The 26,939-nt window shown below is 44.1% G+C and overlaps 2 pseudogenes; both read right to left on the bottom strand.

The window, feature by feature from the left end:
• Positions 1–343: 343 nt before the first annotated feature.
• On the bottom strand, positions 344–929 carry LOC103246566 (multifunctional methyltransferase subunit TRM112-like protein pseudogene; annotated as a pseudogene).
• A 10,925-nt stretch (positions 930–11,854) lies between these two features.
• LOC119621400 (U6 spliceosomal RNA) lies at positions 11,855–11,955 on the bottom strand (annotated as a pseudogene).
• Between the last annotated feature and the right edge of the window lie 14,984 nt (positions 11,956–26,939).

Genomic DNA, 26,939 nt, shown 5'->3' with positions numbered 1-26,939 from the left:
CACTGTGGTGGCCAAGGTAAAAACACCCCTCCCACCCTCCAGCAATAGCTCATGTCCTATGTTACACTGCACAACTACATAGGAAGGGGAATTAAGAGTGCAGATGGATGTTGCTAATCAGCTGACCTTAAAACAAGATTATCTGGCAGTATCTGGGTGAGCCCATGTAATTACAAGTGTTCCTTAAATGTGGAAAAGGGAGGCAGAAGGTTAAGAACCAGAGACGGTGGGCACAATGGCTCATGCCTGTATTACCAATACTTTGGGAGGCCAAGACAGGAAAATCCCTTGAGTCCAGGAGTTCAAGGCCAGCCCTGACAACATAGTGAGGCCTCATCTCTTTTTTTTTTTTTTTTTTTTTTTTGGTTTTGAACCTTTAATGAGAAAAAAATATATAATGTCGAGCTCAAGAACACTGTGTGTTTGGTGTCATTGGGTCAAGGGTTGGAGATACACACGGCAGAATTTGGAAACAGGGTATACATCAACAAAAACATTAGTCATAACAAGAAAAACTGGCGCCTGGCACTATCAACTCTCAGTTTCCTCTTCACTCAGCAGCATGTTGGGGATCACGCGGCTGATGGGGAACAGACTCCGGGCACTGCAGGGTGCCCTCTATCACTTCCACCTCCAGCAGCAGATGGTGCATGGTCCTCAGAAACTCTTCATTCTTCTCATATCCCTCAACCGGCCCTTTAGGCACCTGGATCAGGCGCAAATTATCGGCCGCTTCCAGGAACGCCGCCCACTCCACCTTAGGTATCATACGCGCCACGAAGTTGGGGTTGAACTCCACAGGGCAGATACGGACCTCAGTGGCCTGGAGGCGCAGGGGGAAGCCACGGGACCCCACCCCCCACACATGCGAGCTCAGCAGATTGTGGGTGAGCAGTTTCATATCGCCAAACAGCGTGAGGCCTCATCTCTACAAAAAACCCCCAAATTCCCCAAGTGTCATGGTGCTTACCTGTAGTCCCAGCTACTGGGAAGGATGAAGTGAGAGGATCACTTGAGACTGGGAGTTTGAGGCTACAATGAGCCATGATAGGACAACTGAACTCCATCCTGAGTGACAGAGCAAGGTCCTGCTTCTAAAGAAAAAAAGGACATTGGAATCAGGGTCCCCTCCATCCTAAGGTGCCTACAAGGCATCTCTCTCTGCAAACGAGTAAACGTCATCCTCCAACTCCTCACAGAGTGGAGCAGCAGGAAAACTCCCTCACCTCATTTCTGTGTGGCTTGGGAGGCCTGACAGCCCAATAACCAGCTCCTTGCTGATGAAGCAATTGGGAAATGGCTCGAGTTGAGTTAAGGAGAATTTGGATCCTTCTTTTGGTTCTCAATAGGCAGGGTAGGGGCCAGGCATGGTGGCTCATACGTGTAATCTTTGCACTTTGGGAGGCCACAATGAGAGGATCGCTTGAGGCCAGGAGCTCAAGACCAGCCTGGACAACACAGCAAGACCCGGGTGGCATGCACCTGTAGTCCCCACTACTTGGTAGAATGAGGTAGGAGGGTTGATCACTTGATCCCAGGAGTTTCAGGCTTCAGTGAGCCATAATGGCTCACCACTGCACTCCATAATGCATGTTCCATAATGGGCACCACTGCACTCCAGCCTGGGTGACAGAGCCAGACGATGTCTCAAAAAGTGACCAAAAAAAAAAAAAAAAAAAAAGAGAGAGAGAGACTATAGGCAGCCACTGCCACATCTGGCTAATTTTTAAATATTCTGTAGAGACGAGGTCTTGCTAGGTTGCCCAGGCTGGTCTAAAACTCCTGGCATCAGGCCAGGCGCAGTGGCTCATGCCTGCAATCCCAGCACTTTGGGAGGCCAAGGCAGGCAAATCACCTGAGGTCAGGAGTTCAAGATCAGCCTGGCCAACACGGCGAAACCCCATCTCTACTAAAAATACAAAAATTGGCCAGGCAGTAGTGGCATGTGCCTGTAATCCTAGGTACTCAGGAGGCTGAGGCAGGAGAATCACTTGAACCTGGGAGGCGGAGGTTGCAGTGAGCCAAGATCGTGCCACTGCATGCACTCTACCCTGAGTGACAAAGCGAGACTCTGTCTCAAAACAAACAAATACAAACAAACAAACAAAAAAACCCTCCTGGCATCAAGAGATCTTCCTGTCTTCAGCCTCCCAATGCCCTGGGTTTATATTTTTTGTTCAGTATAATTGAAGACACTTGTTCTTATATGGCTTTAAGATATAAAGAAAAAAAAAAACAGATAATAACAAAGTTGGTGAAGGCCGGGCATGGTAGCTCAGCCTGTAATTCCAGAACTTTGGGAGGCTGAGGTGGGCAGATCACTCGAGGCCAGGAGTAAGAGACCAGCCTGAGCAACATGGTAAAACTCCATCACTACAAAAACATATAAAAATTAGCCAAGCATGATGGCATGCACCTGTAATTTTCAGCTACTCAGAAGGCTGAGATGAGAAAATCACTTGTGCCTGGGAGATCAAGGTTGCAGTGAACTGTGATGGCATCACTGTGCTGCAGCCAGAGAGACAGAACAAGCCCCTGTCTAGAAAAAAACAAAAATGTCAGTGAAGATGTGGAGGAATTAGAACTCACATACATTACTGGTGGGAACATAAAATCACGTAACCACTTTGGGTATTTCTTTTCGTGTCATTTTAATTGGATTTTTTAAAAAAATCAAGACAAGGTCTCACTATCTTGCCCAGGCTGATCTTGAACTTGTGGGCTCAAGTCATCCTCCCAGCTGAGCCTCCTGAGTAGCTAGGACTACGGGTGTGAGCCATTGCACCCAACTGGTGTAGCCACTTTACAAAACAAACTGTCAGTTTCTCAAAAGGCTAAATATACAGTCATCATATAATACCACAGTTTCACTCCTAGGCATATATCCCAGAGAAATAATAATATATGTCCACACAAAAACTTGTACAACAATCTTCACAGCACCATTATTCATAATGGCTAATACACGGAAAAAACCCAAATGTCCACCAACTGATGAACAGATAAACAAAATGCAGTGTGTCTCTACCACGGAATATTATTCAGTCATAGAAGGAATGAAATATTGATACACACTATGACATAAAGGAACTTTGAAAACACTGTGCTAAGAGGGAAAAAAGCCACAAAAGATCACATATTGTACAATTCTATTTGTCCAGATTAGGAAATTCTACAGCAACAAAAAAATGAATCAATGGTTGCCTAAGGCTGGGGGCAAAGGCAGGTGGGGGGAGTAGGAGGTAGTGGCTAAGGGGTACGGATTTCTCTACAGGGTAATGAAAGGTTCTAAAAGTGACTGTGGTGATCGATGCACAGCTCTGGGAATACTCTAAAACCTACTGAACTGCAGATTTCAATAAATAAATAAATTGAAGGGTATGTGAATCATATTTTAATAAAGCTATTATTTAAAAAAATAAGTGACTGGGCACAGGTGGTCATACCTGCCTGTAATCCCAGCACTTTGGGAGGCTGAGGCAGGAGTTTGAGTCTAGTCTGAGAAACCTAGCAAGATCCCATCTCTATGATAAAAAATAAAAAAATTAGCTGGGCATGGTGGCACACATCTGTAGTCCCAGCTACTTGGAAGACTGAGGATTGCTTAAGCCCAGGAGTTTGAGGCTACAGTGAACCATGATCATGTCACTGTACTGCAGCCTGGGCGACAGAGCAAGACCCTGTCTCTAAAAAGGGAAGAAAAGAAATACAAGTTTTTTTGTTTTGTTTTGTTTTGTTTTGTTTTTTGAGATGGAGTCTCGCTCTGTTGCCCAGGGTGGAGTGCAGTGGTGCAATTTCGACTCACTGCAAGCTCCACCTCCTGGGTTCACGCCATTCTCCTGCCTCAGCCTCCCAAGTAGCTGGGACTACAAGTGCCGGCCACCATGCTCGACTCATTTTTTGTATTTTTAGTAGAGACGGGGTTTCACCGTGTTAGCCAGGATGGTCTCGATCTCCTGACCTTGTGATCCACCCGCCTTGGCCTCCCAAAGTGCTGGGATTACAGGTGTGAGCCACCGTGCCCAGCAGAAATACAAGTTTTTATCACTTTGTGAGTATAGTCAAGTTTGAGGAGAAATAGACAAGAATAAAAGAGCACTGAATAATGAGAGTAAGTGGCTGGTTAGGCCCAGTTGCTAGCTAAGTGGCTTCTGAAAAATTCATTAGTAAAGTTACAGCTCTAGGGACAGTCATGCAGTCAAAGAATGAACGCTAAATTCATTACAAATGCCGATGGTCTTTCTTTACATGCCTTCTAGTGAAAAACTCCTAAGTGCCTAAACAGCAAGTCTGCAATGATAGCAGCTGTTTATTAAAGACTACAAAAAAGAAATGGAGGCTGGGCATGGTGGCTCATGCCTGTAATCCCTGCACTTTGGGAGGCTGAGGCAGACAGATCACCTGAGGTCAGGAGTTCGAGACCAGCCTGGCCAATATGGTGAAACCCCATCTCTACTAAAAATACAAAAATTAGATGGGTGTGGTGGCGGGTGCCTTAATCTCAGCTACTCAGGAGGCTGAGGCCTGAGAATTGCTTGAACCCAGAAGGCGGAGGTTGCAGTGAGGCAAAATCGCGCCATGGCACTCCAGCCTGGGCGACAAAAGCAAGACACTGTCTTTTTATTTTTTAAAGCATCTTTTTCAAGAATGACATAGTGTTTCATGATAAAGAAGCCTTAATTTTGCATTTGTTCAAGTATTGATTTGATTTAGCAAATATGACAACAGACTTGGATAAAGTGCAAACAACACAATTTCATTTTCTCCTTAATCAAAACTGATTAGGTAGTCTAATATCAATTCTGATCTTATTAAAAACTGATAAGATAAAAAAATTAGGGAATGATGGAGCCAATAAGATGTTACAACCTGTTCCAAGGAGAATTCCAAAACCCACACATATCTGAGACCATTAAGTATGATGAAATATATTTGATTACTATATTTAAAAATAAACTGATTATATAGCCAATAACAATTGGGCAGGGGTCTCCTCATCCACAGCACACAATGAGGCTCTGCGGTTGCAAGGCCTGCATAGCCTAGAAGGGACTGCTCTGACTTAAAATTTCACTTCATTCATATTTGTATTTTGAGACAGGGTCCTGCTCTGTCACCCAGGCTGGAGTGCAGTGGTATAATCATAGATCACTGCAGCTTTGACCAACTAGGCTCAAGAGATCATCCTGCCTCAGCTGCACCAGTACCTGGGAATACAGGCAAGTATCACCATATCGGGCTTTTTTTTTATTTTTATTTTTTTTTTATTTTTATAGAGAGAGAAGTCTTGCTATGAGCTGGCCTCAAACTCCTAGCCTCAAGAGATCTGCCCACCTCAGCCTCCTGAGTAACTGGGGCCATAGGTACACACCACCATGCCCGGCTATATTTATTTTATTTTATTAAATTTCTTTTTTTCATTTTTGTAGAGAGGAGGTCTTGCTATGTTGCAAGGCTGTTCTCGAACTCATGGCCTTGAAACATATGCCCATCTCTGCCTCTCAAACTGTTGGAACTATAGGTGTGAGCCACTGCACCTGGCCTGACTTGAGATTTCTTTAATCTAGCATCCTTTACTTGGTAGGATTGGGAAAGGGAGCAGTGTTTTTTAAAATTACATAATAATTCAATTAGAACCAAACTCAACCTTGACTCCTGCCTTCTCTCACAGCTCACATCCAGTCTGTCAGGAAATCCTATTGACTGACTTCATCTTCCACCTGAATATTGCCACACTTTAGACCCCCTGCTTCTACCCAAATCCTCCCACAGTCTTTCTCAACTCAGCAGCCAGGGGGGTGCTTTTAAATCAGGAGAAAGATCACGTTGCTTCTCTGCTGAGAACTCCGCCCCACCCCACCCCCTACCCCCAGTTCCCATTTCGGTCAGAGTAAAAGCCAAAGCCCCAGCAATAGCCTCCAGGGCTTACACGATCTGTACTGATCCCAGCCCAGAAACTCCCTGGCTCCTCCCCTACTTCTCTCCCTGTATCTCTTTGCCCCTCTGGCCTCCTTCCAGAGCCTCAGACACACCAGGGAGTTTCCTCCTAATGCCTTTATCCTGTTGACTCAGCCTACAGTGCTCTTCTCTCAGCACTTTGGCCAGCTCCATCGCCTGCTTCAAACTTTTGCTCAATTTTCACTTATGAGGCCAACCCTGACCATTCTACTTAACATTGCCATCTGTCCCCATTCCCACCATGCTCCTTTCTTTCTCTTTCTTTTTCTTTTTCTTTCTCTTTCTCCTTCCTTTCCTTTCCTTTCCTTTCCTTTCCTTTCCTTCTTTCTTTCTTTTCTGACAGGGTCTTGCTCTATTGCTCAGGTTGAAGTACAGTGGTGCAATCACAGCTCACAGCAACCTCAACCCCTTAGGCTTAAACAATCCTCCAGGCTCAGTCACCCTAGGAGCTGAGACTACAGGTGCATGCCACAACACCTGGCAAATTTTTTTTTTTTTTTTTTTTTTTTTTTTTTTTTGAGACAGAGTCTTACTCTATCGCCTAGGCTGGAGTGCAATGGCGTGATCTTGGCTCACTGCAACCTCTGCCTCCCGGATTCAAGTGATTCTCTGCCTCAGCCTCCCGAGTAGCTGGGATTACAGGTGCCCACTACCACACCCGGCTAATTTTTGTATTTTTAGTAGAGACGGGGTTTCACCATCTTTGCTAGGCTGGTCTTGAACTCCTGACCTCATGATCCACCCCACCTTGGCTTCCCAAAGTGCTGGCATTACAGGCGTGAACCACCGCACCTGGGCTTTTCTTTAAAATTTTTGTAGACATGAGGTCTCACTATGTTGCCCAGGCTGGTCTTAAGCTCCTGGGCTTGAGCAATCTTCCCACCTCACCCTCCCAAAGTGCTGGGATTACAGGTATGAGCAACTGCCCCAGGCTTCATGTTCATTTCTTCTTGCGCTGCAACAAACTATCCTATGTTTAGTGGCTTAAAACCCCACAAATCTACCATCTTACAGTTCTGGGGGCCAGAAACCCAACTAGGTCTATTAAAGCTAAAGACAAGGTGTCAGAGGGGCTGCCTTTTCCAGTTTCTAGAAGCCACCCTCATTCCTTGACTCACCTTGAAGATGGCCCCTGACTCCATCTTCAAAGCCAGAAGTGCAGCATCTTCAAATCTCCCTCTCTGACCTCTTCTTCCATCACCACATCTTCTTCTCTAATTCTGACTCTCCTACCTCCTTTCTCTTATAAAGATCCTTGTGATTGGTGGGCATGCTGGCTCCCACCTGTAATCCCAACACTTTGGGAGACCAAAGATGAAGGAATGCTTGAGACCAAGAGTTCAAGATCAGCCTGGGCAACACAGCAAGACCTTATCTTTACAAAATTAAAATTAAAATCAGCTGGGCATGGTGATACATGCCTGTAGTCCCAGCTACTGGAGAGGCTAAGGTGGGAGGATTGCTTTAGCCTAGGAGGTCAAGGCTGCAGTGAGCTATGATCACATCACTGCACTCCAGCCTGGGTTGGGAGAGTGAGACTCTGCCTCAAATATAAGAAAAGAAATATATATTTGGTTTTTGCCCCAGTTCCTGGCACAAAGCTTCTAAAGCTCTTATAAAGTCCTTAGTGATAGAGGTAATAGGAGCATCTTCTGTTTTAATTTTGGTCTTAGTCCCAGGTTCCTGACACAAGGGCCTCTAAGTTCTTTCAGATCTGCAGCATGGTAAGAAAGCATGTGGGATGCTGTTGAAATGCCTGGGTGGCTGGAAGCTCCTAGACTGCTTCAGAAGGGCTGGTTGCCAGAGGAATCAACCACATTTTTTTTTTTTTTAAACAGAGTTTGGCTCTCGTAGCCCAGGCTGGAGTGTAATAGGACAATCTCGGTTCACTACAACCTCCACCTCCGGGGTTCAAGTGATTCTCCTGCCTCAGCCTCCCGAGTAGCTGGGATTACAGGCATGTGCCACCATGCCTAGCTAATTTTTGTATTTTTAGTAGAGACAGGATTTCTTCATGTTGGTCAGGCTGGTCTTAAACTCCTGACTTCAGGTGATCTGCCCACCTTGGCCTCCCAAAGTGCTGGGATTACAGGCATGAGCCACCGTGCCTGACCCCAACCACATTTTTTGAGGCTTGGAAATTTCAGCCTCACCCACTGAGCTCCAGGAGGCAAAAGGGGCTGGAGATTGACTTAACCACTAACGGCCAATGATTTTATCAATCATGCCTCCATAAAAACCCTAAACAACAGGGTTTGGAGAGCTTCCGTGTTGCTGCACACGAGGAGGTGCTGGCAGGGTAGTGTGCCCAAGAGAGGGCATGGAAGCTCTGTGCCCCTCCCCACTTGCCTTGCCCTGTGCATCTCTTTCATTGGCTGTTTCTGAGATGTACCCTTTACATTGAACCAGTAATAGAAAATAAACTGGCCAGATGTGGTGTCTCATGCCTGTAATCCCAGCACTTTCGGAGGCAGAGGTAGGGGAATCACTTGAGCCCAGGAATTTGAGAACAGCCTGGGCAATGTAACAAGACTCCATCTATACAAAAAAATAAAATACATTAGCCAGATGTGGTGGTGGGAAACTTGTAATTCCAGCTACTTGAGAGGCTGAGGCAGGAGAATCACTTGAGTCCTGGAGGTTGAGGTATCAATGAGCTATGACTGCACCACTGCACTCCAGCCTGGGCAATAGAGTGAGATCCTGTCTCTTAAAAAAAAAGAAAAGAAAAACTGTTTTTCTAAGCTCTGTGAGTTGTTCTAGCAAATAATTCAACCTAAGAAGGTCATGGGAACCCCTGATTTCTAACTGGTTGGTCAAAATACAGGTGACAACCTAGGACTTGCAACTGGCATCTGAAGTGAAGGTGGTCTCATGGGACTGAGCTCCTAATCTGTGGGGTCTGCACTAACTCCAGGTAGTGTCAGAATGGAATTGTGGGATACGCAGTTGGTATCCAGAGAGTTGGAGAATTGGTGTAGAAGCTCTGCACACACATTTGGTCAGAAGTGTGTGAGTAGAAACATGGATTTTTCTCTGACCTGTCTACCTGCTTAACTGCATAGGAGAGACAATGGATGGTGCTCATGGAAAAAGCAAGCATTAAAGTCAAACAAGACCCAATATTTGACTCAGTCTTAATATCCAGGTGAGCTTGGGCAAATCACTTATTATCCCCAAGTCTTCATCATTTTGTGTGTAAAATGGGGATAACTGTGGCACCTACCTGTGATTTTGCGAGAACTAATGAAATACTATGCTTGATGTTATTGTGATTATTATACCTACTCCAAACTATCTGACAAGGACGGTGATGCATGATAACATCAACAGATTAGAAATTGTAATGAGTTCTCTCAGGCAAAATTCCATACAAGCAAATTACTGTCTCTCCAAAGCATTCTCACCATACTTAATTCACCACTCCCTGAACAAAATGTGCCATCTTCATTGTCCAGGTCTTTACAGTGCTGGTTTCCCTGCCTGGGCAGCTCACTCCATCCCATCCCAGCCCATTCCCCATCCCTCCACCTCCCCCTTCCCTCCCCACTCTCATACAACTCTTCCTCATCTTTCAGGACCTGGCTTCAATGTCACCTTAACTAGAAGCTTCTTTCACCCTCCGGAAGAGCTTCCCATTGCACTTGATGCATGTACTATTATTTGACCATTTTTGAGTCATAGTCCAAGTCTTTTTGTACCTGAATAAGATGTTGCCCAATCAGTCTCTCTTCCTGGTCTCTGAAGTCTTTCATGGTAGATTCAGCTGGAAGTGACAAAAAAAACATTTTTTTTTTTATTTTTTAAAAAGAGGGATGACACAGACAGACATCAGTACTTAAAAGTTTTAAATCGTATGTGAAAAGCAAACAAAATTCAAGGGCTTCTAGGAAAAACGTAGGAGGGATGGTGTCACTGGGAATATGATAAAGGGTTAATTTTTATTTTATTTTGTTTTTTGAGAAAGGGTCTTGCTGTGTCACCTAGGCTGTATTGCAGTGGTACAATCACAGCTCACTGCAGCCTTAACCTCCTGGGCTTGAGCAATCTTCCCATCTAATTTTTATTTTATTTAAGAAACGCAGTCTTACTCTGTTACCAAAGCTGGAGTGCAGTGGTGTGATCATAGCTTACAAATGCAGCCTCAACCTCCTAGGGTCAAGAGATCTTCCAGTCTCAGCCTCCCCTGTAGCTGGGACTACAGGTGTGCACTACAATGTCAAGCTCATTTTTTTTTTTTTAATTTTTAGTAGAGACAAAGTGTCGTTATGTTGACCAGGCTGGTGGTAATCTCCTACCCTCAAGCAGTTCTCCCACCTCAGCCTTCCAGAGTGCTGCGATTACAGGTGTGAGCTGCCACACCTGGCTGAGGGGGTTAATTTTTAATTATATAAAGAGCTCAAAGCAAATATTAGAAGGAGCCTAAATGCCTACAGCAGTTGACTTATAAATTGTGATACATCCATATAATAAAATATTATGCAACCATGAAAAGGATTTAAAGCAATAGGTATTGGCATAGATGTCCACAAAATATGAAAATGTGAAGTGACGTCCAATTAGCCTATATATATCTTGAAGAATATGGCCCATTTTCACAATAGCAATTATTTCCTGAGATAAAATTGTGGGTCTAAAGAGTAAAGGAAATTTTTCACTTCTTTATTTAAAAGTATTTACTATTTTTATAATTTAATGAGATTAAACAAATAGATCATCAAATTAGCAAAATACACATTAACTCTATAAATAAATGGAAAAGACACAGACAGCCCAGGCATGGTGGCTCACACTTACAATACCAAGCACTTTGGGAGAGGGTAGTGGGAGGATTGTTTGAGGCCAGGAGTTCCAGACCAGCCTGGGAAACATAGCAAGACATTGTCTCCACTAAAAATAAAAAATAAAAATAGCCAGACACGGTGGCATGTGCCTATAGTCCCAGCTACTGAGGTGGAAGGATCACTTGAGTCCAGGAGGTCAAGGCTGTGGTGAGTTGAGACTCTGCCTGGGCCACTACACTCAAGCCTGGAAGACACAGTGCGACTTAGTCTCAAAAAAAAAAAAAAAAAAAAGACAATAAAGAAATAAAGCTAATAAGCTAACAAAAGAAAAGATATTAAAATGTGACAAACAGGACGGGCACGGTGGCTCATGCCTGTAATCCCAGCACTTTGGGAGGCTGAGGTGGGTGGATCATGAGTTCAGGAGTTCAAGACCAGCCTGATGAGTATGGTGAAACCCCTTCTCTACTAAAAATGCAAAAATTAGTCAGGCATGGTGGCAGGCACCTGTAATCCCAGCTATTCAGGAGGCTGAGGCAGGAGAATTGCTTGAACCTGGGAGGCGGAGGTTGCAGTGAGCCAAGATCACGCCACTGCACTCCAGCCTGGTGACAGAGCAAGACTCTGTCTCAAAAAAAAAAAAAAAAAAAAGTGACAAATGAAAATAATATGAGGTCTTTTATTTATTAAAAATAATTAAACAGAAAATAACTTGTTAAATTATAATACCCTGTGCTGGCAAAGGTGCAGTGAAATGCGCATTTTCTTATCCTATTAGTGATGTTTAAATTGTATATAAGCCTTCCAGGGTAAAGCTTAGCAATTTTTTAAAAATAATACAGACAGTGACTCACTATACTGCCTCCTCCAACTCCTGGCCTCAAGCAATCCTCCCACCTCAACCTCCCAAAGTGCTGGGATTATAGGCCGACAGCCACCATGACTGAAAGCTCAGCAATTTGCATCAAGTGTAATAAGAATGCTCATGCCCTGTGACTCACAGTAATCTCACTTCTGGAAATACCATCTTTGGATATAATTCAACCTAAACAAAAGCTCATATGCACAAACACAGTGAAAATCTCGGAGTATTTTTTTTTTCTCTTTTTAAAAAAAATACGGAATGCTTCACAAATTTGCAATGTCATTCTTGCACAGAGGCCACGCCAATCTCTGTATTGTTCCAACTTTAGTATATGTGCTACTGAAGCAAGCATGAGTAATTTAAGATAGGGTGGTTACATGGAATAAGGAAGAGTTATGGGGAATTTAAAAAACTATGGTATTTATAGGCACCTAGTAACAGCTCGGTAAATATTAGCTGCTACTTTTATTATTATTATTTTTTTTACTTTTATTATTTTTATGGTAATTTCACTCAATTAAAAATTGTCACTAAAAATTACCATTGTGATGGAACATAATGTATCCTACAGTATAATTGTAAAAAACAGATATAATTTGTCCCTTGGTATATGGGGGAGATTGGTTCCAGCTCCTCCATTTCTGTGTATACCAAATTCCACAGATACTCAAGTTTTCGAGTCAGTCCTGAGGTATCGAGATATATATATATATAAAAGAATATATGTGTGTGTGTGTGTAAATGTGTGTATATATATATATGAGAAAATTAGCGAGGTGTGGTGACAAGCACTTGTAGTCCCAGCTACTTGTGAGGCTGAGTCAGGAGGATTGCTTGAGCCCAGGAGATTGAGGCTGCAGTGAGCCATAATTGCACCACTGCACTCCAGTCTGGGCAACAGAGTGAGACAGAAGGTTGGCTGTTTAATAGAATTTTTCTGTTGACTTGAAGATATGGTCAGGACTGTGGCATATGAAAATTCTTCATAAGATAATTATCTAATCCAATTAATCCTGGAATTGGGAACAGAAAATGTTTTGGTGACTATTCCTTCACTTGCTGTTATATAAACTATTGCCAGTGGGTACTTAACAACCAAAAGTGTCATCTCTGAGCTACTCACAGTGAAAGGTGATGTCTGGGGCCCAGGTGTGTTGAGGGTTATGGGTGCTGTGTGGGACTTACTTGTCCATCCGTTTTCTATATTCCAGCACTGGGAAACTTGGGTTTATCCATCTTGATAAGAGGTCACTTAAATTCCACTTGGTAAGAACCACAAATGGAAGAAAGGCCATGAAATCACAGGCTAGCCCTTGTTCTCAAGGTAATCTTCAGCTTAGCTGGTTCTGTAAAAGAGGAATCACATTGTTGAAAAATCACCGCAGGTCAGCTGAGGTGGTCCATACCTATAATCCCAGCCCATCAGGAGACTAAGGCAGGAGGATCCCGTGAGGCCAGGAGTTCAAGGCCAGCCTGGGCAACACAGTGAAATCTCTACAAAAAATTAGAAAATGAGCTGGGTGTGGTGGCACTTTCCTATAGTCCCAGCTTCTCTGGAGGCTGAAGTGGGAGGATGAAAGTGGAAGCTGCAGAAGTGGAAGCTGCAGTGAGCTCTGAACTCACCACTGCACTCCAGGCTGGGTGACAGAGTGAGACCCTGTCTCAACATATACATACATACATACACACACACACACACACACACATGCACACAGCCACATGCAGACACACACACACCCCCTCATCTCAGTCTGTCCAGACTTGACTAAAGAAAAGGGTCTTCTGGTTACAGAAGAGGTATGCTCTTTTGTGGGACAGGGAGGGACGAGCAACCTTGTTCACGGTCTTTTCCTCATCCTCTGCTTAGTTTTCCAAGAACCCGCACAGTGGAAACAGAGTCCCTGGGAAAAGGACCAAAATCTTTGGACTACCAAGGGACAAATACACCTCCTCTGTCAATTAATAAATAGAACACCTGCCTTAAAAGCCAGGGAGGGCCGGGCGCGGTGGCTCAAGCCTGTAATCCCAGCACTTAGGGAGGCCGAGACGGGCGGATCACGAGGTCAGGAGATCGAGACCATCCTGGCTAACACGGTGAAACCCCGTCTCTACTAAAAATACAAAAAACTAGCCGGGCGAGGTGGCGGGCGCCTGTAGTCCCAGCTACTTGGGAGGCTGAGGCAGGAGAATGGCATGAACCTGGGAGGCGGAGCTTGCAGTGAGCTGAGATCCGGCCACTGCACTCCAGCCCGGGCTACAGAGCAAGACTCTGTCTCAAAAAAAAAAAGAAAAAAAAAAAAAAAAAGCCAGGGAGTTCTGCTAGAATGAATCACTCCCTACGACCCTGACCCATGCAGGGAACATGAAAAACTGGAGTTTGGCTGGGCACAGTGGCTCACACCTGTAATCCCAGCACTTTGGGAAGCCGAGGCGGTGGACCACCTGAGGTCAGGAGTTCGAGACAAGCCTGGCCAACATGGTGAAACCCTGTCTCTACTAAAAACACAAAAATTAGCCGGGTGTGGTAGTGGATGTGTGTAATCCCAGCTACTTAGGAGGCAGAGGCAGGAAAATCACTTGAACCCAGGAGGCAGAGGTTGCAGTGAGCCGAGATTGCACCACTGCACTCCAGCATAGGTGACAGAGCAAGACTCTGTCTTAAAACAAAAAAACAAAAAGCGACTGGAGTTTGGAGGCCTGTAATATTTTAAGCCACATTCCAGATTGTAGAGACCTTACCAAAGTACAGCCTTTCCACAAAGCACTGCCGAACACCAGCTGGCTGTCTCCATGGGGCACCGCCATATCTCTGGCTCTTGTTTCCCCAGGAGACGCTCTATTCTAGCCTTCTCTTACATTTTGTATTCCACACATTTCCTAGCGTAAGGCCTCAAAACATAGCAGGCTGCAGAGTCACTGCTGATCTACTGCATATCCGACTTCAGATTCCAGCAGGGCACTTTGTGTTTGAGAAATTAAAGAGGACAGAATGGACCCAGACTGACACTGGTCAGCTTAGCGGTCCAAAGATGTAAGCCGCTCAGATGGACTACAGTGCCTCTGATTTTCTGAGTCTGCCCTGCTCCTAGGGCTCTTTGGATGCAATTAATTTATCCTTGTTGAAGAAATGGTTTGCTAGAATATAAAAAAATTGGCCAGGCACGGTGGCTCACGCCTCTAATCCCAGCACTTTGGGGGGCCGAGGCGGGTGGGTAACGAGGTCAGGAGTTCAAGACCAGCCTGGCCAACATGGAGAAACCCCGTCTCTACTAAAAATACAAAAATGAGCCTGGTGTGGAGGCACGGGCCCGTAGTCCCAGCTACTCAGGAGGCTGAGGCAGGAGAATTGCTTGAACCTGGGAGGTGGAGGTTGCAGTGAGCCGAGATGGCGCCACTGTACTCCAGCCTGGGTGATAGAGCAAAACTCCATCTCAAAAAAAAAAAAGAAAAAGAAAAGAGAATATAAAAAATTTAAAGAAGAAAAAACGTTAAAATAAAATTTTCTCCTGAAGAGCACTCAAAAGCACACTCCCACCAATGCTGGATCTATTTAGCTCTCTCTTGCTTTATTTTTCTGAGATAGGGTTTCACTCTATCACCCAGGCTGGAATGCAGTGGCAAGATCACGGCTCACTGCAGCTTTCAATTCCTGGACTCAAACTATCCTCCCACTTCAGCCTCCTGAATAGCTGGGATTATAGGTGCATGCCACCATGCCTGGCTAATTTTTAAATTTTTTTAGAGAGGGGGTCTCACTATGTGGCCCAGGCTGGTCTTGAACTCCTGGGTTAAACTAATCCTCCCACCTTGGCCTCCCAAAATGCTAGGATTATAGGTTTTAGCCACTGTGCCCAGTCTATTTATCTTTCTATGACTCATATATTAAATCTTCCTCCTTAAATTGCCTCCTACCCACCCATCTACAGGAAGAGCAAACACAGGTCTCAGTGAGTCAGGCAACCCACAAGAGGGAAGGAGGCCCGAGTAACGTGGGAGACTGGGGGAAACTGTAGCAGACTGCAAGGTACTCAATTCAACAATTCTTCAACACTGTGATGGTCAAACCAAACACAGAAACAGGAAGTCCAGTTCAGTCACCAGCAGGCAACGTGGGATATTTCATCTACATGCTATAGGGCAAACTGCTTAGGATGAACGACCTGGTCTCCACCAACCTGCTCTTCAAGTCCAGTCGCTCTACACTCTACTGACATGACCCACATTCACAGGTCTCCTGACACCTTTTCTTGTTCACTTTTTTTTCCCCAACAAACAATGCTGCTTTTTTTATTTTTATTTTTATTTTTTACTTCTTTTGAGACAGAGTCCTCCTCTGTCACACAGGCTGAAGTACAGTGGGGTGATTATGGCTCACTGCAGCTTCCATCTTCTGGGCTCAAGTGATCTTCCCACCTCAGCCTCCCAAGCAGTTGGGATTACAGGCATGTACCACCACACCCGGCTAAGTATATTATTTTTTCTTCTTTTTTCTTTCTTTGCTTTTTTTTTTTGTTGTTGTTGAGATGAAGTCTCACCTTGTCACCCAGGCTGGAGTGCAGTGGGGTGATCTGGCTTTACTGCAACCTCCAAACTCCCAGGTTCAAGCAATTCTCCTGCCTCAGCCTCCCAGGTAACTGGGATTACAGGTGTGTGCCACCATGCCTGGCTAATTTTTGTATTTTTAATAGAGACGGGTTTTCACCATGTTGGCCAGGCTGGTCTTGAGCTCCTGACCTCAGGTAATCTGCCCACTTCAGTTTCCCAAAGTGCTGGGATTACAGGCATGAGCCACTGCACCCAACCAGTGTATTATTTTTTTCTAGGGACAGGGTCTCACTATGTTGCCCAGGTTGGCCTTCAACTCCTGGGTACAAGCATTCCCCTGGCCCCCTCCTCCCAAAGTGCTGGAATTACAGGCTTGGGCCAACACATCAGGCTCTAACAAATATTTCTTGAGCACCTACTGCATACCAGGCACTATAATAGGTGCCCAGGAAACAGCAGTGAACAAGGTATAAGAGTTTCTGCTCTCTACAGAGCTTACAGGGTAGCAGGAAATTGATAGAGTATGAATGTTTGTCTCCTCCAAATCTCATATTGAAAATAAATCCCTAATGTTGGAGGTGGTGCCTGGTGGGAGGTGTGTGGGTCATGGGGGCAGATCCCTCATGAATGGCTTGGTGCCCTCCCCATGGTAATGAGTGAGTTCTCTCTCTACTAGTCCATGTGACAGCCGATTGTTTAAAGAGCCTGGCACCTCCTCCCCTCTCCCTTGCTCCATCTTCTCACCAAGTGATGTGCCAGCTCTTCCTTCACCTTCTACCAGGAGTGGAAGACTCCTGAGGTCCTCACCAGCAGATGCTGGAACTATGCTTTTTTTTTTCTGAGACAGGATCTCACTCTGACACTCAGGCTAGAGAGCAGTGGTGTAATTATGGCTCACTGCAACCCTGACCTCCTGGGCTAAAGAGATCTTTTCACCTTGGCCTCCCAAGTAGCTGGGACCACAGGCATGCATCAGTGCACCATCATGCCTGGATGATTTGCTTTTTATTTTTAGTAGAGACAACGTCTCACCATGTTTCCCAGGCTGGTTTCAAACTTCTGGGCTCAAGCAATCCTCCTGCCTCAGTGTCCCAAAGTGCTGGGATTACAGGTGCGGGCCACTGTGCCCAGCCTGGCACCATGCTACTTGTATAGTCTGCAGAACTGTGAGCCAAATAAACTGTTTCTCTTTATAAACTACCCAGCCTCAGGTGTTTCCTTATAGCAATGCAAAATGGACTAATATAGGAATCATATGCCAGCACTTACCAGACTGTGATGAGCACAATGACAGAAGTACAGAGTGGGACTGAAACGTTCCCCAGGGGCTTCTTGTTGCATCATAGAGGATGGGGTGAGACATCTTGGTTGAGGCTAAAGATGAGTAAAGATGAGAGTGAAAGAGTGATAACGGGGGTAGGGAGAGGGTTTCCTGAAGAAGGACCAGTAAAGTCCTCCAAGGAAACTGTGAGGTCACTTCCTGGAAATCACCAGTATACCATTTCCCATTGGCAAGGAGCTTAGCACAGTCCCTTGGATAACCAAACCTATGCCCAAATCCCATCTATGTGAGTCTATCTCCCAGGACCCTTCTTAGCATATTAGAGTTCAATCAGGAGACATAAACCACTCAAAAGTTTAAAGTGGTAAAATTTAATACAGAGAATTATCATTATAATAGGGCAAAGCATAGTAAGAGATTGGCTACCAAAAAGTAAAAAGAACTCTAGAGAATATAGGACTATCAGAGGCCAGGCATGGTGGCTCATGCTTCTTTTTTTTTTTTTTTTTTTTTTGAGGCGGAGTCTTGCTCTGTCGCCCAGGCTGGAGTGCAGTGGCACTATCTCGGCTCACTGCAAGCTCCGCCTCCTGGGTTCACGCCATTCTTCTGCCTCAGCCTCCCGAGTAGCAGGGACTACAGGCGCCTGCCACCACGCCCGGCTAATTTTTTTTTTTTGTATTTTTAGTAGAGATGGGGTTTCACCGTGTTAGCCAGGATGGGCTCGATCTCCTGACCTCGTGATCCACCCATCTCGGCCTCCCAAAGTGCTGGGATTACAGGCTTGAGCCACCGCGCTCGGCCGGTGGCTCATGCTTCTAATTCCAGCAATATGAAAAGCCAAGGCAGGAGGATGCTTCAGGCCAGGAGTTTGAGACTAGCCTGGGAAACACAGCGAGACCCTGTCTCTACCAAAGAAAAAAAAAAAATAGCCAGGTGTGGTGGTGCACACCTGTAGTCCTAGCTACTTGGGAGGCTGAGGTGGGAGGATTGCTTGAGCCAGGGAGGTCATGGCTGCAGTGAACCCTGAAGTCATGGCTGCAGTGAGCCATGATTTTGTCACTGCACTTTAGCCTGGGCAACAGAGGGAGACCCTGTCTCAAAAAAAAAAAAAAAAAAAAAAAAAAAGTATAGGACCAGCTGATACAATGAGCAGTAACTGCCCCTACTGTCCCTACACTGAGATAGAGTGACCAAGGAGATAGACTCCTCACTAGGGCTGAGATCCAGCCACCCTTGGAGAGGGCACAGTCATGGGTAATTCAATGGCAGAATTGCTGCATTACCACGTGGTGGAAGATGCTAGCAATCTGCACTCTGGAATTTGCTGAAAATCCGCCCTCTATGATGCTAGATTAAGATATTAATGAACAGCTGTCTCACTACAAAACCACCCAGGCAGGTGCAGAGAAACTGCTGGTCACTGGGTGCTGCTGAGCACCATGCAGGGCAGGAGCCCAGTGCTGCAGACGCTCAGTGCCTGTGGAGATTGATACACCACAATCAGAAAGAACAGCCTCTTACAAAGTCCCTCTAGCACAACATACTGACAACATTTAATAATGCACCAGCTGACAGAGGAAGCATATAAGGAATCCATGTCTATGTTTGCAGAGCAGGCAGTGAAGGGTGAATTTGGAACTGGTGGGCAGTCATTGGATGGATAGTTGGTACATGACACATTTCAATCTACCAAAGAAAAAAGGAAGAGAGAAAAGAGATACAGGACCAGGCATGGTGGCTCACTCCTATAATCTCAGCAGTTTGGGAGGCCAAGGCAAGTGGATCACTTGGGTCCAGGAGTTCGAAACCAGCCTGGGTGACATAGTGAAACCCTGTCTCTACTAAAAATAAAAAAGTTAGCTGAGTGTGGTGGCTTGTGACTGTAGTCTCAACTGCTCAAGAGGCTGAGGCAAAAGGATCGCAAGTGTCTGAGAGTTCGAGGCTGCAGTGAGCTGTGATCACACCACTGCACTTCTGCCTGGGTGGCACAGCAAGATCCTGTCTCAAAAAAAGAAATGTTGGTGAAAATGTGAAGAAATTGGAACCCACATACATTATTGGTGGGAACATAAAATGGTTTAACCACTTTGTTTGGGTATTTCTTTCTTGTCATTTTAATTTGATTTTTAAAAAATCAAGATAGGATCCCACTATCTTGCCCAGGCTGGTCTCTTTTAACTTGTAGGCTCAAGAGATCCTCCCATCTCAACCTCTCATGTAGCTGGGATTACAGGTGTGAGTCACTGCACCTGACTGGTGTAACCACTTTGGAAAACAGTTTCTCAAAAGGCTAAATGTACAGTATCATAGAATGCAACAATTTCTCTCCTAGGTATATATCCCAGAGAAATAAAAATATATGTCCACACAAAAACTTGTACATGAATCTTCATAGCAGCATTATTCACAGTGGCCAATACATGGAAACAACCCAAATGTTCATCAGCTGATGAATAAACAAAATGTGGTGTGTCTCTACCATGGAATATTATTCAACCATAGAAGGAATGAAATATTGACACATGCTATGACAGGAAGGAACTCTGAAAACATTGCGCTAAGAGGGAAAAAAAAGCCAGCCACAAACGATCACATATTGCACAATCCTATTTATATAGAAGGTCCAAGTCGGATGTGGTGGCTCACGCCTCTAATCCCAACACTTTGGGAGGCTGAGGAAGGCAGATCATGAGGTCAGGAGTTTGAGACTATCCTGACCAACATGGTGAAAGCCCATTTCTACTAAAACTACAATAATTAGCCAGGCATGGTGGTGGGTGCCCATAATCCCAGCTACTCAGGAGACTGAGGCAGAAGCATTGCTTGAACCCAGGAGGCAGAGATTGCAGTGAGTTGAGATCGCACCACTGCACTCCAGCCTAAGTGACAGAGCAAGACTCCATCTCAAAAAAAAAGAAAAAAAAAATTCCAGATTAGGCAAATCCATAATGACAGAAAATAGATCAGTGGTTGCCCATGGGAACACAGGGGCATGGGGGGAGGAGAATATAGTGGCTAAGAAGTGTAGATTTCTCTACAGGGTAATGAAAGCTTCTAAAATGGATTGTGATGATAGATGCACAGCTCTGTGAATATTCTAAAAATCACTGAATTGCATACTTTGATAAATGAATTACATGGTATATGAACTACATTTCAATAAAGTTGTTATTTAAAAAAAGGAAATAGGGGGCTGAGCACAGGTGGCTCATGCCTGCCTATAATCCCAGGAATTTGGGAGGCTGAGACAGGAGGATCACTTGAGGCTAAGAGTTTGAGACCATCCTGGGAAACATAGCACTATCCTATCTCTACAACAAAAAATAAAAAATTTAGCTTTGCATGGTGGTGTACGTCTGTAGTCCTAGCTACTCGGGTGGCGGAGGCGGGAGTATTGCTTGAGTCCAGGAGTCTGAAGCTACAGTGAGCCATGATCATACTACTGCATTGCAGGCTGAGTGACAGAGCAAGACCCTGTCTCTAAAAAGGAAAGAAAATAAATGCAAGTTTTTATCACTTTGTGAGAGTAACCAAGTTTGAGGGGAAACAGGTAAGAACAAAAGAGCACTGAATGGTGAGAGTGGGAGGCTGGTTAGGCTCATTGCTAGCTAAGGGACTTCTGAAAAATTCATTAGTAAAATCACAGCTCTGGGGGTCAGGCAGTCAAATGATGAATGTTAAATCCATTACAAATACCCATCGTCTTTCTTTACACTCCTTCTAGTGAAAGATTCCTAAATGCCTAATAGCAAGTGTTCTGAAATGACATCTCAAATTTTAAGAGAAATAACATCTCAAATTTTAAAAATCATGAGTCAAATATGATTTTCCTCCTCCCATTTTACAGGTGTGCAACCTAAAAGCAGAGAATTTAAGTAACTTTCCTAAGTGGCACGGCATAGATTTAAATCCTATCACTTTGGCCTCAGAGTTTGTGCTTTATTTTCTTTTATTATTTTAAAATTCATCATTTTTAAAACCAAGAGGCTTATGCAAAATTCTGCTAGGATTCAAAAAAAGCCTCTTGCTTTTCCTGACCATGGGTGCAGGCAGGGCTCACGCTGCATTTTCTTTACTTATAATTGGATAGAGACATGATGGATGGAGACATGATGACAGGATCTCTCCTGGTCATCGTGCACCAGAAAGGAGAGTGGAGAGAAGCACAGGGAAGCCAGTCTTACCATGTTTCAGCAACTGAACCAATGTCAGCCTCAGCCTACCTGCACAATTACTTCTATGTGAAAAAAACAGGCATCTCCCTATTTGGAAAACCACAGCTGGCTGCAGTAGCAAACAATCCTCAAGTTATTCCTGGTAACGTTATTTCTACAGTCCCAATCCTTTTAACTCATTACATTAGCTCTTCATTTCTCTATTGTTCCTAACATCTAGTTCATAACCAAGAGTTTATGTTATTAAATAAGCTTTGGGTTAACAGGATCAATGAAGGAAGAGTTTAAAGATACCAAAAAAAGCTCATAGAAGTACCTGCCAAATGTGCCAACTGACTACTATGAACTAATTTACTTTTGAGAAATACGCTGTTTCTTATATGCTACTGACAGCGCCTGTAAAAATGGTGCACATTAACTGGCTGTTTTATTTTCTCCCCAATCTTAATATCTAATATCCACAGACCAAGATCAGAGCACCAGCATATACAATGCCACTTTATACTAGAGTTAGGAGGGGGGGCCAAGAGTAGAACTCAGAGTCACTTTGCTAGCTGCTGTCCTCTGTCCAGAATATTTTAAAGGAGACTGTATTCCCCCAGGGCTCACTGACCTGGCACTCTCTCCTTGTGGAGGCTCACACCACTGTCTTGTGCAGCCCTCACTGCTTTTGCGGAATGTGTCACTATGCTATAAAACACCTTCTCCTCCACCTCTCAACCTAAGCATGTGTTACTGGGTTTCGGGACAGCTTGTCTTCTCACTGTCCCACTTTTCCTTCTGACCATCTTGGTCTTTGTGGTGGCCTCTCATCTCACCATCCTGGTGAAGCTTTGGGATCATTACTTCTTCAGTTGCTTCCCTCACCAATATATCAAATGAAGACAGTATGGACTAATTGCTTTAGAGTACAACTACTGTGACCCTAGAACCAGCTGGTCCCAGGACTTCTTCTGACTCTAAAGTTTTTGAGATACCAGATATAGTTGGAATAAAATATACGACCATGCTCCCTAGAAGGTGAGATTATCATCGTTTCCTGGACCTCTTAATCTGCACTTTTGTTCATGCTATTCCTTCTATCAGGAGTAGCTTTGTCTCTGCCTGATGACATTCTCCTCTTCCATCAAGGCCTAACTTAAATGTAATTTTCTTCATAAAGTTCCTGTCACCTTGGAATTAACCCCCCTTTTACATAGTATCATTGTTCACCTTATTCAAATCTTCATAAATTGAGGCTCAGGTCTGTGTGGTCACGGAGTGTGTCTTTTTACCAAAAGGAACACCTCGGCCAGGCACGGTGGCTCATGCCTGTAATCCCAGCACTTTGGGAGGCCAAGGCAGGCAGATCACCTGAGGTCAGGAATTCGAGACCAGCCTGACCAACATGGAGAAATCCTGTCTCTACCAAAAATACAAAATTAGCTGGGTGTGGTGGCAGGCACCTGTAATCCTAGCTACTCAGGAGGCTGAGGCAAAAGAATCGCTTGAACCCAGGAGGCAGAGGTTGCTGTGAGCCAAGATAGTGCCACTGCACTCCACTCTGGACAAGAGTGAAACTCTGTCTCAAATAAATAAATAAATGAATAAAACACCTCATGCACTTTACAAGGAGCTCCTTCAGGAAAGGATGACACCTCGTGTAGAGGAGAGATCTCTGATACTCTGATCTTTTCCAAAAGGAGGAAAGTAAAGGTTTGAATATATTTTTAGTTCTTTGCATTTCTGAACAGAAATACTCTATTACTAAGTTGCTCAAAGATGCCTATAAGCTTTCATAGAAAACATCTAATTCACAACCAAGACTTTATGTTATTAAGTAAGCTTTCCTTTAACAGGATCAATGAATGAAGAGTTTAAATACTCGCTGTAGTCCCCATTTAGTCATCTGGTATACTCTGTGTGAGGTATACTCTCAGTCATCTGGTATCCTCTCTCTGAGTATGCCAGATGATTAAATGGAAATTACTGCACCACTAAACACCAGTACTGCAACTCTTACTTAAAAATTCAACACTTAGGACATAAAGAATGATCCTAGGCCAGGCTCGGTGACTCAAGCCTGTAATCCTAGCACTTTGGGAGGCTGAGGTGGGCAGATTGCCTGAGCTCAGGAGTTTGAGACCAGCTTGGGCAACATGGTGAAACCCGTCTCTACCAAAATACAAAAAATTAGCTGGGCATGGTGGCGTACACCTGTAGTCCCATCCACTCAGGAGGCTGAGGCAGGATAATTGCTTGAACCTGGGAGGCGGAGGTTGCAGTAAGCCGAGATTGCACTACTGCACTCCAGCCTGTGTGACAGAGTGAAGCTCTGTCTCAAAAAAAAAAAAAAAAAAGATCCTAATGCAGTTATTTCCTTTTAAATTTATGAGGAGATGGAAGAAATACCCATATTTGATGGTTGGTTGGGAACTGTCTTTGGTATTGTATGAAGTATTTTAATACTGTGAACATGAAAATATGAGAACCCTGCAGACCCTGTCGGCACAGACAGAAGGAAGTACATTAGAGGGTGTTGCAGGAAATACTTTCATTCCAAGCACTGCTGTTTAAAAACAAAGAGGACAAAAGATGAAGAAACATTCCACGTGACCCTCTGCACCCTTATTTGTTGCAATAAAGGAAAAGCATTTTAGGAATTTTTTTGAGTCCAGTTTATGATGTGACCCATGTTAGTTATTTTCTGTTAATGATTTTCAAAATCTCAGTTAAAAACATTCAGAAGTTTAGCTTTATCACAGGCAGCTGTTCACATGTAAAACTAGTTTGGTTACCTTCATCTGTATAAACATGTAGCTAGTGAACTGACATAACTATTAAACTGGAGAATCAACAGAAACTTGCCAAGGACTGACCCTTACCTTCCACAGTGACCTCAATGTTAGGAAGCTTTTCATTACTCTCAGGGCTTCATGGTCTTTTCAGAAACTGCGAAGCTGTTAAATAAGCACAGAATTACTTTAGTATATTGTAGGAAAAAATACAGAAGGAGATGCTTTATAAGAGCAGAGTATTAAAATTTATTCAGTTTGGCTCTTTTCAAAGGAAACTACAGAATTAAACTTGTAGTGTAATCCTCCACAGGGAGCTCAACAAAGCCATGGAAACATGAATGAAGTGGGATTGCAAATGTGACACTTCCAATAAATTTTTTTTTAAAAAAAGAAAGAAAAAGAAGTCCATTAAATAAAATACATTAAAAAGCCAAGAAACTAACTGCAAGTCCCCCAAAGAGAGTGGTCAATGATTCCGTGTGATTTAAGGAATGCTGAGAAAGAATGTCTTAATGCAGTGAAATATAATACGCAATACAGGTAATCTCTTACCTTTAGTGTTTATTAGCCATTCCAGGAGGCAAGTAGGAAATAACTAGTTCAGGTCTAGAAAGAAAACCAAGAAATGTTATGGTAGCCAGTACATGGTGGCCTCACAGCTAGTAAAACAGTCATGATATGACCAGTGTTTTTCCCTAAAGGCGTTCGCAGAGTCATCCTGTAATGTAACAATAATTCCTATCATTGTGGACAAAAACCCTGACTTTTCCTTCCCATGACTGGCAAGTAATTATATGAAGAATAAATTACTTCTTTCATGAAAAAGAAAATTAACACTAGTGTACTTCTTCAGCCACTAAAATTCTACAGAAATGTAGCTATAATAAGAAACTCAATCATCACATCAGGCCAGGTGTGGTGTCTCACAGCTATAATCCCAGCACTTTGGGAGGCCGAGGCGGGTGGGTCCCCCGAGGTCAGGAGTTCGAGACCAGCCTGACCAACTTGGTGAAACCTTGTCTCTACTAAAAACAGAAAAATTACCCGTCTCTACTAAAACACAAAAATTAACCAGGCATGGTGGTGCATGCCTGTAATCCCAGCTACTTGGGAGGCTGAGGCAAGATAATCGCTTGCACCCAGGAGGAAAAGTTTGCAGTGAGTTGAGATCACGCCATTGCACACCAGCCTGGGCAACAAGAATGAAACTCTGTCTCAAAAAAACAAAAAAGAAAAGAAAAGAAACTCAATCATCAATATTTAGTTGCTCACAAGATTGACCCAGGAATAACAGAGCAGATAAAACCCAGCAAATTAAACTTCATTCAAGTACTTAGGCATACTGTGAACCACCGCAGTGCCTCTGAACACCATGAAGGCAGTGGTCACTAATCTCGCACTGATGAAGACAGCTGAGTACAGGATGGGGGACTGCAGGGGCAATGGACAGTGCCAGCACTGCAGCTCAGAGCCAGGCTTTTCCATAAAGGACTTACAGCCACGCCTGTCACCTCTAGCTAGAAAAACATTTTAGTAGAAATGTCAGTTTATTGTTTTAATTCCAGAAATGACTACAGTGGCAAATAGAACCTACTTTTTTATTATTGTTGTTGTTGTTGAGGCAGAGTCTCACTCCAGACTTAAGAGTCTGGAGTACAGTGCTGTGATCTCAGCTCACCGCAGCCTCTGCCTCCCAGCTTCAAGCGATTCTCCTGCTTCAGCCTCCCAAGTAGCTGCGATTACAGGCACCAGCCACCATGCCTGGCTTATTTTTTGCATTTTTAGTAGAGATGTTGGCCAGGCTGGTCTCAAACTCCTGACCTCAGGTGATTCGCCTGGCTTGGCCTCCCACAGTGCTGGGATTACAGGCGTGAGCCACCATACCTGGCCTGGAACTTACTTTTTTAACAACAAACTTGATTTTATTACCTCCATGGACGATCCTTTCAAGTCATGGAATTCCAAACCAGGAGGGCTTTGAAAGGAAATCCTGTCTGGCAAGGCTTCTACATACAGGAACTCGGGGTTTGATTCAAACACAGGATATGGTACTTTTACTGCCTCAGTGAGTCCAAGAGCTTCAACTGAAAGTGCAAGAGAAAATAATTTGTAGAAGATAAAATTTGACACAGACATTCTTTTATTTGTATCTGCATTCTCAAATACATTATGAACAAGTTCCCTACAATCGAGCAATATTCACTTCATATTGAAGGCATTTTGCTTAGGATATTGGGCAAATCTGAAGAACAAGCCTAAAAGTACTTTTAGGAGGAACATTTTAACACTTTCATTTTTTTTTCTTTTTTTTTTTCTTTGAGGTGGAATCTTGCTGTCTTGCCCAGGCTAGAGTGCAGTGGTGCAATCTCAGCTCACTGCAATCTCCATCTCCCGGGTTCAAGCGATTCTCCTGCCTCAGCCTCCCAAGTAGCTGGGATTACAGTCACAGGTCACCACACCCAGTATTTTCAGTAGAGATGGCGTTTCACCATGTTAGCCAGGATGGTCTTGATCTCCTGACCTCAAGTGATCCACCCACCTCAGCCTCCCAAA

Source organism: Chlorocebus sabaeus, chromosome 28 (genome assembly GCF_047675955.1).
Source record: "Chlorocebus sabaeus isolate Y175 chromosome 28, mChlSab1.0.hap1, whole genome shotgun sequence".
NCBI classification, from domain to species: Eukaryota; Metazoa; Chordata; class Mammalia; order Primates; family Cercopithecidae; genus Chlorocebus; species Chlorocebus sabaeus.
This window is presented reverse-complemented; position numbering and strand designations above follow the sequence as displayed.